Here is a 14,580-nt window from a genome sequence, read left to right as displayed (position 1 = left end):
ATCGACTTGCTCAATAGAATAAATTAATGACAACATACTGTCAGTAAGATAAGCATCAAGGATCAGGGAGTAGACTACAACTTCTGGGATGAGAAAGGCACTCTCTGGAGAAGGAGACTGGGAGAACATGTTCGCAAAGGCACATCTAATAATGGACAGTTATCCCAAATATATAAAGAACTCTGAAAACTCAACAAGAAAACAAGCAACATCAATTTAAAAACAGGCAAAATAACTAAGGAGATACCTCACCAAAGAATATATGCTGGCAAAAAAACATATCAAAATATGTTGAAAATCATGTCTTTAGGCAATTGTATATTCAAACAAGAAGATATTGGTCTGCCCACGGGTGCCATCAGGGCGGATGCAGCCAGTCAGGTGCTCCTGGGCTCCGGCCTCACCATCCTGTCCCAGCCACTCATGTGGGATATGAGCCACTTCCTCCAATAATAGGACAAAATATTTTTGGCAGCAAGTATGTCAGCTTCCTGGTCTGTTTTGTTATACTCAGCACATTGCGAGCATCGATGGGAAGCGTGGGTTGTTCACAGGCTTGACTCTAAGACTGTGTTCAGGTGTCCTTGGAACTGTGGTCCATGGTAAAGTTTTACAGCATTACCAGGAATGTGACAAGGTCAAGGATTTAGGCTCTGGAAATGTACAGAAAGAAGTCACACCTTCCTTCGACCAAGTTATCAAGGAGACAACTCGAGAAATGATGGCCTGTTCTGCTGCTACCCTCATCACATATCTCTTCACACGTGATCACACAGATCTATGGTACAATTCATTGGCAGAGAATACAAGTACTGTAGATTTTATGACTCCATAGTAACCATCTATCGTGAAGAGGGCATCTTAGGATTTTTTGCGGGTCTTATTCCTCGCCTCCTAGGTGACATCATTTCTTTGTGGCTCTGTAACTCACTGGCCTACCTCGTCAATACCTATGCACTGGACAGTGGGGTTTCTACCATGAGTGAAATGAAGAGTTATTCCCAAACTGTCACAGGATTTTTTTTTTGCCAGTATGTTGACCTATCCCTTTGTGCTTGTCTCTAATCTTATGGCTGTCAACAACTGTGGGCTTGCTGGTGGATCCCCTCCTTACTCCCCAATATATACTTCTTGGATAGATTGCTGGTGCATGCTACAAAAAGAGGGAAATACGAGCTGAGGAAATAGCTTGTTTTTCCGGAAGGTCCCCTTTGGGAAGACTTATTGTTGTGACCTGAGAATGTTAATTTGAAGATGTGGGGCAGGGACAGTGACATTTCTATAGTCCCAGATGCACAGAATTATGGGAGAGAATGTTGATTTCTATACAGTGTGGTGCACTTTTTAAAATAATCATTTAATATTGGGAAAATGGAAAAAAAAAACAAGATACTACTATGCGCTTATTAGAATGTAGAAAATCTTGAACAATGACAACACCAGAGGCTGAGGAAGTGAGGAAGATGTAGAGCAACAAGAATTTTCATTGCTAGTGGAAATGTACTGCCACTCTGGAATATGGTTGGGCAGTTTCTTAGAAAACTGAACATACTCCTACCGTATGATTCAGCAATTGTGCTCCTTCCTATTTATCCAAATGAATTGAAAACTTATGTCTGTATGAAAACCTGTACATGTATGTCTATATATAAAATATACACTTGAGATTCAGACTAAACTTTCAGCTTCAAGATAAAGTTGAGGAATATATATATGAGCATTAAATTCCTTAACTATTTTAGTAAGCAATTATATTATTTCTGATAATTTGGAATAAGTAAACATAATAGTATATTATTTAAAGTCTTAAAGTATTAGTTTAAAAATCTAAACATGTAATACAAGCCAGCAAAACCCAAAAATCAATAAAGCAAAAGATCTAAAGATATAAAGAAATTATGAAGTAAAGTCAGTGGGAGAAAAAAAATCAATAATCAGTCTCATCTTCTATACCAGGAAGATTATAAACAGTCTTTAAAATGGTCAAAATAGAAAATATATATTAAATATATACTAAAATTCAACCAATGGAAATGCTACACAACTAAAATATTTTCAAAATTTCCCAAATTACCAGAAAATTAAACAAAAGCATGATAAATTATAAATTAAATATAATGAATGAATGAATGAATGAATGAGGAAATCAGGAAATATATCTTATGTAAGGCATGGCCAAGACCAAACTTCTATATTATAACAATAAATTTAAGTGAGATAAACTCAGATTATAAGTTCAAAATAGATCATAACAAGTAATTTACAATAAATAAAATATAATTTGCTATATGCTATTTGTAAGAAACATCTCTGGAAAAAAAGTGCTTCAGGTTTAAATTAAATAGATGGATGATAATTTATTTTGCAATATCCAATAGAAATGAAACAAAATTTATGTTAATAAGCATGCAGTCAAGCATAAATTTAAGGCAGAATTGTTTGAAGAAAAATAGAATTTTATCAAATGCAATAAGCATAAACCAACTTCTATGCCTTACTCTAATTTAACTTTATCATATAAATAATCCAGTCTTAACATATAAATAGCAACTGCAAGAAAGCTGGCAAGTCTTTCACGATAATTCAATAACAGAAAGAGACTTTATAGTCCAGGTCAGCAAATGTTAGACCACACAGCAATACCTAAGAAAGATGTCAGTAATCCAATTAATGTAGTTAAGAATAAATTCCATTATGTTTAAATAGTGATAATCGCTTTTTCAGACAGAATAACGTTATTAAATTTTAATAAGAAAATGATAGAACCAAAGACAAAACAATAACACATAATCTTAGTAAAAAAGAAGTAAATTAAATATAAATTGCCAATATATGAGTACTGAATGCAACTCAAAAAGAGAAAGCAAAACTTGGTCTTCTCAAACAATGTTTATAGATGGGTGTGAACAGTTATCACAATAGATGCTATCAGAATGGAATGATTTCATGGATTAAAATGAGACTCTCAAAATCCATGACACTGATCAGAATTTGCTGACTAAGAAGACTTTTAAAGTATATTATCAAATGAATTTATTTCAACTATTTTTGATTACTTTTTAAAAAAGTATGTTCAAAAATAGTAAAAGATACCTTTTTAAGAGATATCGACACTGGATTTAGTTGTCAAGATTATCCTAGGTATTTTTAAAAAAAATATGTATTGATTTATTTGAGAGAGAGAGAGAGAGAGAGAGAGAGAGAGAGAGAGAGAGAGAACGATCGAGCAGGAGGAGAAGGTTCAGAGGGAGAGGAAGAGAGAGAATCCACAAGCAGACTCCCAACCAAGCCCGGAGTGGGAATGGAGCTTGATCCCACAACCCTGAGATCAAAATGACCTGAGTCAAAATCAAGAGTGGATGCTTAACTGAACCACCCAGGTGCCCCCCCTCACCAATTCCCCAGGTATTGTTAAAAAATCTTCTGCTTATTTTGTAAATAGGTGAAGTAGGAAACTAATAGAATTTGGAAACTTTGTTTAGTTATTGTTGCTAATAAGTAGAAGCTTTCTGGGAATGAAGCCTTGGTTTTTCTCCTGTGAGTGATTGCTACATTAGTACCACCAGGAAAGCCTTGACCTGGATCTTGCTAGGACAAATTATATTGCTATAATTTATATTTAATTATAATATAATTGCTATAATTTTTTTTCTTCCTTCCCTTCCTCTCCTTCTCTGGATGATTCACATGAGCTCCCAGGTTTGATGCCTCTTTTTTAAATTTTTTATTTATTTATTTATTTATTTACTTATTTATTTATTTATGAGAGTCACAGAGAGAGAGAGGCAGAGACACAGGCAGAGGGAGAAGCAGGCTCCATGCATGGGGAGCCCGATGTGGGACTCGATCCCGGGTCTCCAGGATCGCGCCCCGGGCCAAAGGCAGGCGCCAAACCGCTGCGCCACCCAGGGATCCCCTGATTGCCTATTTTTTATCCCTTCTTGACTACATCTCACAGATTATTTTTACATGTGTATTTTCTATTAGTTTCTGTTTTGGAGAGATTAGCTAGGTTTTCTCATTTGAGACCATTTAAAAATCAAATCCTCATTGTCTTTTTATATTTCCTGATTAACTAAAATGAAAACTTTATGCATTGTGTTATATTAATTTATGGTGGATATTAATGATATTACCTCTGCCTGAAACTCCGACTCTAATCCCCATTCAATAAATGAATAAATGATTTATAGAATTTAGCAACTGTGTATACAAGTACCCAGAGTTCCTGGGGGACACCTTCTCTCACATTTCCCACATGTAAAAATAGATTAAGTTTTTACACCCAGAAAATAATTTACTAATTTTAAATGTCTATGTCTTTGACATTAGTTATTTGGAGGTTTTCCCTCTGCACAGACTGTATACTCCAGGAGGGCAGACACCATCCCTGTCTTGTTTGCCTTTAGTACCTGACATAGGGTGGAAGGTAGTCTCTAATCTACATCCCATAAATATTTATTAAGTGAATTAGCAAATATATTTAATTATCTTTGAAGCTGTTGTGGTGAAAATAAAGAGTGCTTTCTCATCTACAAAGATGTACATTCTCTTTATTCCTGTCCTGTCATAGACAGCATCTTCTTTCTAGGACTGTATCATTACCTTTATTTTTTTTTAGGATTTTATTTATTTATTCATAAGAGACACACAGACAAAGGCAGAGACATAGAGAGAGAAGTAGACTCCATGCAGTAAGCCCAATGTGGGACTCGATCCCAGGACTCTAGGATAACACCTTGAGCCAGAGGCAGATGGTCAACCACTGAGCTACCTAGGCGTCCACCTTTATTTTTTTATAAAAAGGTTTATATATTTATTTGAGAGAGAGAGAGAGAGTGGTGGGAGGGAGAGGGAGATAGACAGAATCCTCAAGCAGACTACACACACATCAGGGAACCCAACGTGGGGCTCTATCCCAGGACCCCAAGATTACGATGTGAGCTGAAATCAGGAGTTGGAGTTTAACTGAATGAGCCACCCAGGTGCCCCTGTGTAATTACCTTTAAAGGAGAACATTTGTCCCAGATCTTTTGTTATTATTTATTATTTTTAAAATATTTTTTATTGGAATTCAATTTGCCAACATATAGCATAACACCCAGTGCTCATCCCACCAAGTGCTCCCCTCAGTGCCCATCACCCAGTCGCCCCAACCCCCATACCATCTCCCCTTCCACTACTCCTTGTTCGTTTCCCAGAATTAGGTGTCTCTCATGTTCCATCACCCTCTCTGGTATTTCCCACTCGTTTTCTCTCCTTTCCCTTTTATTCCCTTTCACTATTTTTTATATTTCCCAAATGAATGAGACCATGTTTGTCCTTCTCCGATTGACTTACTTCACTCAGCATAATACCCTCCAGTTCCATCCACGTTGAAGCAAATGGTGGGTATTTGTTGTTTCTAATGGCTGAGTAATATTCCATTGTATACATAAACCACATCTTTATCCATTCATCTTTCGATGGACACCGAGGCTCCTTCCACAGTTTGGCTATTGTGGACATTGCTGCTATAAACATTGGGGTGCAGGTGTCCCGGCGTTTCACTGCATCTGTATCTTTGGGGTAAATCCCCAGCAGTGCAATTGCTGGGTCGTAGGGCAGGTCTATTTTTAACTCTTTGAGGAACCTCCACACAGTTTTCCAGAGTGGCTGCACCAGTTCACATTCCCACCAACAGTGTAAGAGGGTTCCCTTTTCTCCTCATCCTCTCCAACATTTGTTGTTTCCTGTCTTGTTAATTTTCCCCATTCTCACTGGTGTGAGGTGGGATTTCGTTGTGGTTTTGATTTGTATTTCCCTGATGGCAAGTGATGCAGAGCATTTTCTCATGTGCATTGGCTATGTCTATTCTTCCTCTGTGAAATTTCTGTTCATGTCTTTTGCTTATTTCATGATTGGATTGTTTGTTTCTTTGCTGTTGAGTTTAATAAGTTCTTTATAGATCTTGGATACTAGCCCTTTATCTGATACATCATTTGCAAATATCTTCTCCCATTCTGTCGGTTGTCTTTTAGTCTTGGTGACTGTTTCTTTTGCTGTGCAGAAGCTTTTTATCTTGATGAAGTCCCAATAGTTCATTTTTGCCTTTGTTTCTCTTGCCTTGTAGATGTATCTTGCAAGAAGTTGCTGTGGCCAGTTCAAAAAGGGTGTTGCCTGTGTTCTCCTCTAGAATTCTGATGGATTCTTGTCTCACATTTAATCTTTCATCCATTTTGAGTTTATCTTTGTGTCTGGTGCAAGAGAGTGGTCTAGTTTCATTCTTTTGCATGTGGCTGTCCAGTTTTCTCAGCACCATTTATTCAAGAGACTGTCTTTTTTCCAGTGGATAGTCTTTCCTCCTTTGTCGAATATGAGTTGACCAAAGAGTTGAGGGCCCATTTCTGGATTCTCTATTCTGTTCCAATGATCTATGTGGCTGTTTTTGTGCCAATATCACACTGTCTTGATGATCACAGCTTTGTAGGACAACCTGAAATCTGGCATTGTGATGCCCCCAGCTCTGGTTTTCTTTTTTAATATTCCCCTGGCTATTCGGAGTCTTTTCTGATTCCACACAAATCTTAAGAGGATTTGTTCCAACTCTCTGAAGAAAGTCCATGGTATTTTGATAGGGGTTGCATTAAATGTGTAAATTGCCCTGGGTAGCATTGACCTTTTCACAATATTAATTCTGCCAATCCATGAGCATGGAATATTTTTCTATCTCTTTGGATCTTCCTCTATTTCTTTCAGAAGTGTTCTGCAGTTTTTAGGGTATAGATCCTTTACCTCTTTGGTTAGGTTTATTCCTAGGTCTCTTATACTTCTTGGTGCAATTATAAATGGGATTTACTCCTTAATTTCTCTTTCTTCAGTCTCATTGTAAGTGTATAGGAATGCCACTGATTTCTGGGCATTGATTTTGTATCCTGCCACACTGCCAAATTGCTGTATGAGTTCTAGCAATCTTGGGGTGGAGTCTTTCGGGTTTTCTAAGTACAGTATTATGTCATCTTCAAAGAAGGAGAGTTTGACTTCTTCTTTGGAAATTTGAATGCCTTTTATTTTGTTTTCTTGCCTGATTGCTGAGGCTGGGACTTCTAGTACTATGTTGAATAGCAGTAGTGAGAGTGGACATCCCTGTCTTGTTCCTGATCTTAGGGGAAAGGCTCCCAGTGCTTCCCCATTGAGAATGATATTTTCTGTGGGCTTTCGTAGATGGCTTTTAAGATGCTGAGGAATGTTCCCTCTATCCCTACACTCTGAGAGTTTTGATCAGGAATGGATGCTGTATTTTGTCAAATGCTTTCTCTGCATCTATTGAGAGGATTATATGGTTCTTGTTTTTTCTCTTGTTGATGTGATCTATCACGTTGATTGCTTTAGGAGTGTTGAACCAGCCTTGTATCTTGGGAATAAATCCCACTTGGTCATGGTGAATACTCTTCTTAATGTATTATTGGATCCTATTGGCTAGTATCTTGTTGAGAATTTTTGCATCCATGTTCACCAGGGATATTGGTCTATAATTCTCCTTTTTGGTGGGGTCTTTCGTTTTGGAATTAAGGTGATGCTGGCCTCATAGAACAAGTTTGGAAGTACTCCATCTCTTTCTATCTTTCGGAACAACTTTAGTAGAATAAGTATTGTTTCTTCTATAAATGTTTGATAGAATTCCCCTGGGAAGCCAGTTGGCCCTGGAATTTTGTGTCTTGGCAGGTTTTTGATGACTGCTTCCGTTTCCTCCCTGGTTATTGGCCTGTTCAGGTTTTCTATTTCTTCCTGTTCCAGTTTTGTTAATTTGTGGTTTTCCAAAAATGTGTCCAATTCTTCTAGATTGCTTAATTTATTGGCATATAGCTGCTCATAATATGTTTTTAAAATCGTTTGTACTTCCTTGGTATTGGTGGTTATCTCTCTTTTTTCATTCATGATTTTATTAATTTGAGTCTTTTCTCTTTTTTTTTAATAAGGCTGGCTCATGGTTTATCTATCTTATGAATTCTTCAAAGAACCAACTCCTGGTTTTGTTGATCTGTTCTACAGTTCTTCTGGTCTCTATTTCATTGGGTTCTGCTGAATCTTTATTAACTCTCTTCTTCTGCTAGGTGTAGGTTTTATTTGCTGTTCTTTATCCAGTTCCTTTAGGTGCAAGGTTAGCTTGTGTATTTGAGTTTTTTTCCAGTTTTTTGAGGGATGCTTGTATTGCAATGTATTTCCCTTTCCTGACTGCTTTTGCTGTATTCCAAAGATTTTGAATGGTTGCATCTTCATTCTCATTAGTTTCCATGAATCTTTTTTATTCTTCTCTAATTTCCTGGTTGACCCTTTCATCTTATACCAGGATGGTCTTTAACCTCCACGTGTTTAAATTTCTTCCAAATTTCTTCTTGTAATTCAGTTCTAGTTTCAAAGCATTATGGTCTGACAATATGCAGGGAACAATTACAATATTCTGGTATCAGTTAAGACCTGATTTGTGACCCAGTATGTGGTCTATTCTGGAGAAAGTTCCACATGCACTTGAAGAATGTGTATTCAGTTGTGTCGGATGTAAAGTTCTGTAAATATCTGTGAAATCCATCTGGTCCAGTTTATCATTTAAAGCGTTTGTTTCTTTGGTGATATTGTGCTTAGAAGATCTGTCATTTACAGAAAGCGCCGTGTTGAAGTCTTCCAACATAAGTGTATTATTATCTAAGCATCTTTACTTTGGTTAATTGATTGATATACTTGGCAGCTCCCTCATTAGGGGCATAAATATTCATGATTGCTAGGTCCTCTTGTCGGATAGACCCTTTAAGTATGATAGTGTCCCTCTTCATCTCTTACTACACTCTTTGAGATAAACTTTGATTTGTCTGATATGAGGATTGCTACCCCTGCTTTCTTTTGAGGACCACTTGAATGGTAAATGATTCTCCAACCTTTATTTTCAAGCTGTAGGTATACTTAGGTCTAAATGAGTCTCCTGTAGACAGCAAATAAATGGGTCTTGCAATTTTATCCAGTCTGAAACCCTGTGTCTTTTGATGGTTCATTAAGCCCATTCACATTCAGAGTTACTATTGAAAGATATGAATTTAGTATCATCATAATACCTATTCAGTCCCTGTTTTTTGGATTATTTCTTTCTACTTCCTCTTTCTTTTACAGGGTCTCCCTTTATATTTCTTGCAGAGCTGGTTTGGTGGTCACATATTCTTTCAATTTCTGTGTATCTTGGAAGCTCTCCTTCTATTCTGAATGAGAGCCTTGCTGGATAGAGTATTCTTGGCTGCATGTTCTTCTCATTTAGGACCCTGAATATATCCTGCCAGCCCTTTCTGGCCTTCCAGGTCTCTGTGGAGAGGTCTGCTGTTACCCTAATATTCCTCCCCATGAAAGTCAGGGACTTCTTGTCTCTTGCTGCTTTAAGGATCTTCTCTTTATCTTTGGAATTTCCAAGTTTCACTATTAAATGTTGGGGTGTTGAACAGTTTTTATTGATTTTGTGGGGGTGGATCTCTCTATCTCCTGGATCTGAATGCCTGTTTCCCTTCCCAAGGTAGGGAAGTTCTCAGCTTTGATTTGTTCAAATACACTTTCTGGTCCTCTGTCTCTTTTGGTGCCCTCTGGAACCCCAATTAAATGTAGATTTTTTTTCCTTCTGAGGCTGTCATTTATTTCTCTTAATTTTTCCTAATGTTCTTTTAATTGTTTTTCTGTTTTTTTCCTCAGTTTCCTTCCTTGCCATCAACTTATCTTCTATGTCACTCACTCTTTCTTCTACCTTGTTAACCCTCATCATTAGGACCTCCAGCAGTTTGGATTGCATCTCATTTAATTGACTTTTAATTTCAGCCTGATTAGATCTAAATTCTGCAGTCATGAAGTCTGTTGAATCCTTTATGCCTTTTTCCAGAGCCACCAGTAGCTTTATAATTGTGCTTCTGAATTGGCTTTCTGACATCGAATTGTAATCCAAATTCTATAACTCTGTGGGAGAAAGGACTGTTTCTAATTCTTTTTTTTTCTTTTTTTTTTTTTTTTTTTTGTGGTGACTTTTTCTTTCTAGTCATTTTGCTCATTGCAGAGTGGTTAAAAACAAGTTGTACTGGAAAAAGGCAGAAAAAAAAAGAGAAAAAAAGGGAAAAAACAAACAACAAAAAACAAAAACAAAAACCCACGGATGGTATCCTCTGGTTCTATACATTGTAAATCCCTCGACTTCCCCTGGAGCTTTTCAGTGCTGCTCAGTTAAGAACTTGCTCTTCCCCTGTCCTTCCAGCCAGTCTTCTGGGGGAGGGGCTGCTGTGCTGGTTCTCAGGTGTGTGCGCATGGGGGAGCCGCCCTGCCCCCTGCCAGGTGCATGGGTCAGTGGGAGCTGTTTATCCTGTGAGGACTCTATTCCCTGGCAGCCCCGACTCTCCCAGCACAGGGTGACACCAGGAGGAACAACCACACTGGCGGCGGCCAGCTCTCCAGCCCTGGAGTCCACTCCCGCAGTAACTACCGCAGCTCCCAGTCCGCTCTGGCCTGGATGCTTCAGGGACGGGGGGGGGGAGCGCTGACCTGTACAGCTGGGGGCAAATGGGGGCAGGAGCATCCTCATCGTCCTGTGGGGTCCCTGCCTCTGCCTGTCCCAAGCAGAGTGCCTGATCCTGGGCTGTGTCCCTCGGTGCCCTGGGCTCCAGGGCCTGTGCTGCTAGAATTGTGCTCCTGGGGCCCCGCAGCCCCCTCCGCCCAGAGCCGCTGCCTGAGCGGCTCCCGAGGCCCCGCCGGGTGCGCCCCAGCCCTTTACCGCGCTCGGCCCGCGGTGTTTGATGCGCTCTCCCCCGGGCGTTCTTCCTCTGTTAGTGACTCGGGGAACCTGGAGGCTCCACTGACCCTCCTGGGATCCTGCCCAAGTTCCCTGCGAGCGCCTTTCCGCCGGGGAAGATTGCTAATGTTCCTGTTTCTCCGGGACTGGCCTTTCCTGTCCTGGAGGCTCTTGCCACCGGGCCTTAACCCGGCTCCACGCGGGGACTCCTCCCGCACTGGATTCTTTCTTATTTATTTATCTTTCCATTTTCCTATCTTGTTAGAAGCACCAACTCTTCTCTCTGTAGCGTTCCAGCTGTTGTCTCTTTAAATCTCAGGACGAATTTGTTGGTTTGCAGGATGATTTGAAAGTTATCTAGGTAAGTTGGTAGGGAGAGGTGACTTGGGGACCCTACTCTTCCACCATCTTGCCCTGCCCCCCAGGTATTGTTATTAATTTCTGAACCTAAAGGGTCCCATTTTTGTAGTATTTGTTTGTTTATGCACATACAGTTTTTGGAAACCAACAATATATATAAAATCTTACACAAAACACGATATGATCTGGCTCATCTGAAAATTCCTAAGTAATTTTGTACCCTTTTTCCGGAACCACATGCCCCGTTTACTCGGAACTTATTCCCAGAACCACAACAAATTTGCTTTGACTTCAGGGCACTTGCCCTTGACTTTTTTTTCTTTTTTTTTTTTTTTTTAAGATTTATTTTATTTATTTATGACAGACACAGAAAGAGAGAGAGAGAGAGGCAGAGACACAGATAGAAGGAAAAGCAGGCTCCATGCAGGGAGCCGGAGGGGGGATTCGATCCCAGGACTCCAGGATCGCCCCTAGGCCAAAGGCAGGCGCCAAACCGCTGAGCCACCCAGGGATCCCCCTTGACTTTTTTTTCTATCAGAAATCCTCTTATGTGGATCTTATAAACTTTTCAGAGAAGGATTTTCCTCATCTTCCCATACTTACAGATCTTGTTCCAACACATCCCTCCATTCTAACACGCTATTTCCTTGTTGCTTTCTAGTCATGCATTTAGTGTCTAGAATCCTACACTAAAGCAGACTCTTGGAGAGAGAGAAGAGCCACATCATGTGACCCTAGAACAGAGAGCATGTGTGTACACTGGATGTGCAAAAATTTACTCAGATAATGGAAAAATGAAAGGATACAAGTATGAATGAATGAATGAATGAATGAATGAATGAATAAATGAATAAATAAATAAATAAATAAATAATAATAAATTTATGTTAGCCTAGATGACCTTATAATTCAACTCCGAAACAAAGACCCTGTAGAAGATGAAATGGAGGCATTATTTTAAAGTTTCACCATGTAAAGAGACATAAGATTGGGACTGTGAAGGGCAAACCCTGTGGTTCTGAGAAATGAAGTAAATATGATTGTCCCACTTGTCAATTCTATACTCCTTGAACAGTGTGTAATACATTAGATTCAGAATTCAATCTTCAGCATATGATAAAAATGGATTATTTTTAAAAGGACTGATTGTATGTATTCAGAGATAGTTGGGTGTTCTGTTTTTTTGTTTTTACCTGAAGTAATGCAAAATACCATTTTAAGCTATCCAGACCCGTCAGTTCAGGCATGACACACAGAGGTTTAACAATCTAGGTGTCAGATTAGGTGTTGTACATACACATGGACTATTTGGTGGTTAAACTTTGTATTCATTCAGAAGTCTTTCTGTCAGATAATTTTATAGCTCAGACAGTATCATCCAGTTCTAAATTCAGACTTTTAAAAGGAGTCTGGAGTTAATTTCACTGATATTATGACCTGAGAGGAAGATTGGAGACAAGTAATGAACACTGTCTTTGGAAGTTCTTCAACACCATCTTCAATATATAGCCTCAACTGCAATTGATATTTGGTCCAAAAAAATAAGAAAAGAAATGATAGCAGGTAATTTAGTGGCAGGATACTCTGATATATATATATATATATATATATATATATATATAGATATATAGATATATAGATATATAGATATAGATAGATATAGATATATAGATAGATAGATAGATATAGATAGATATAGATATATATAAAGAGGAGGAAAAAAGGAAAGAAATCTGAAGATATTTATATCTATAGAAGCTGGATTGGCAGCATCTGCTTCTGGTAGTTGCTCATCACAGACATACAGGCCAAAATTGGAAACACAATTGATATTGATAGGTGTTGGTGGTGGAAGGGAATTGTGCTGCTTGCAATAAATCATGAAGAAATTAAGGACACTGCCCTAAAAGTATTAGGACATCCCTCTCTGTAGTGCTTTACAGACTTTGACTTCACACAGTTCAGGATTTTCATAAACACTGAATGGAAATAACAGATTTCATATTTTCCATCTAAAAGTTTCATGATGTGCATAGATTTCTAAGGAAAAATATCCAGAAATATCACTCAGCAGATAGGCTATTTACAAGCCAAAAGGAACTATAATTATGACAACAAGAAAAATTAAGTCATATTTAGTGAAATGGGAGTGATTTAAAGACTTCTGTCTTTGAAGGAATTAAGGCCAGAGACTTGAAGTTATCCATCAAGGCAAAGCAAGTGGTGGATCGCACAAGCATGCAGTGTCTTTCCGGGGTCCAGGCAAGAGAGATTTACTAAAGATCAGGAGCTGGAAGTTGTTGGGCCCCAAGAAGAGATGGTGAATAAAGAAAACCCATAAACAACCCCTATGTACAAAATAGGAGAAGCAGACAATCAACAAATTGTTAAAATAGAGTGTGCCCGCCTATTGTAAGTGCTATGGAGAAAGAAAAAACACAGAATGGAAATAAGATATTATGTTGAGAGGACACCCATAGGGTGGGTTGGTACACATCTTATCCTATTTATCCTATTTATTTTATTTTATTTTTTTATTTTATTTTATTTTATTTATTTTATTTTTAGATTTTATTTACTTATTCATGAGAGACACATAGAGAGGCAGAGACATAGACAGTGAGAGAAGCAGGCTCCTCGTAGGGAGTTTGAGGCAGGACTCTATCCCTGGACCTGGGATCAGGCCCTGAGCTGAAGGCAGATGCTCAACCGTTGAGCTACTCAGGCGTCCCCATAGTACACATTTTAAAAATAATGATCAGTAATGGCCTCACTAAAAGGAGACAATAAAAAGAAAATCCTCAGCCAAAGGGGTATGGAAGTTATCCAGCCAGAGATTGAAGGAAGTGTTTTCCAGGCAAAGGGAGCATGTGGGAAAGATCCAGGTTCTAGGATGTGTCAGGTGTGGTGCAGTCAACATGTTTTTCTTAAAATGAAGGGGAAAGGAAGAACAGACACTGATTTTTCTTCAAAGGTCTCAGGCCTAAGCAAATTATATGACCTTAGCTAACACTGAGAAGCAGAGAAATACAATTTCCCTGAATAAAGAGGAATACATAATTAAAAACATCACATTAAGTGGTGAAAAGGCTATAATGTCTAATAGACTTTACAACTTTACAAACATTATATGCTCTTCAAACATCTTTATTGAGATGTGATTTTTATACAACAAACTGTACATATTTAAGTGTACAGTTTGATAAGTTTTGAAACATGTATAAATCTGTAAAGCTATCACTGCATCAAGGATGAAGACTTCCATCATCTCCACAAATTTTCCCTGGTTACCTTATAAAATAATCCATGCTAACACCCACCACCTCTTCCACTACAGCCCAGGACCCACTGTTCTACTTTTATGTAATTAATTTATTTATTTTTGTATTTCCCAGAGTTTTGTATAAATAGAATCCTGCAGTATACAGTCTTTA

At 38.4% G+C, this 14,580-nt stretch overlaps 1 pseudogene; it reads left to right on the top strand.

The window, feature by feature from the left end:
• The first annotated feature begins 300 nt into the window (after positions 1–300).
• LOC129514458 (mitochondrial carrier homolog 2-like) lies at positions 301–1,330 on the top strand (annotated as a pseudogene).
• The last annotated feature ends 13,250 nt before the right edge of the window (positions 1,331–14,580 follow it).

The sequence above is a fragment of the Nyctereutes procyonoides genome, unplaced genomic scaffold (genome assembly GCF_905146905.1).
Source record: "Nyctereutes procyonoides isolate TBG_1078 unplaced genomic scaffold, NYPRO_anot_genome, whole genome shotgun sequence".
Classification (NCBI taxonomy): Eukaryota; Metazoa; Chordata; class Mammalia; order Carnivora; family Canidae; genus Nyctereutes; species Nyctereutes procyonoides.
Note: the sequence above shows the minus strand (reverse complement) of the source record. Positions and strands in the feature narration are given on the sequence as shown.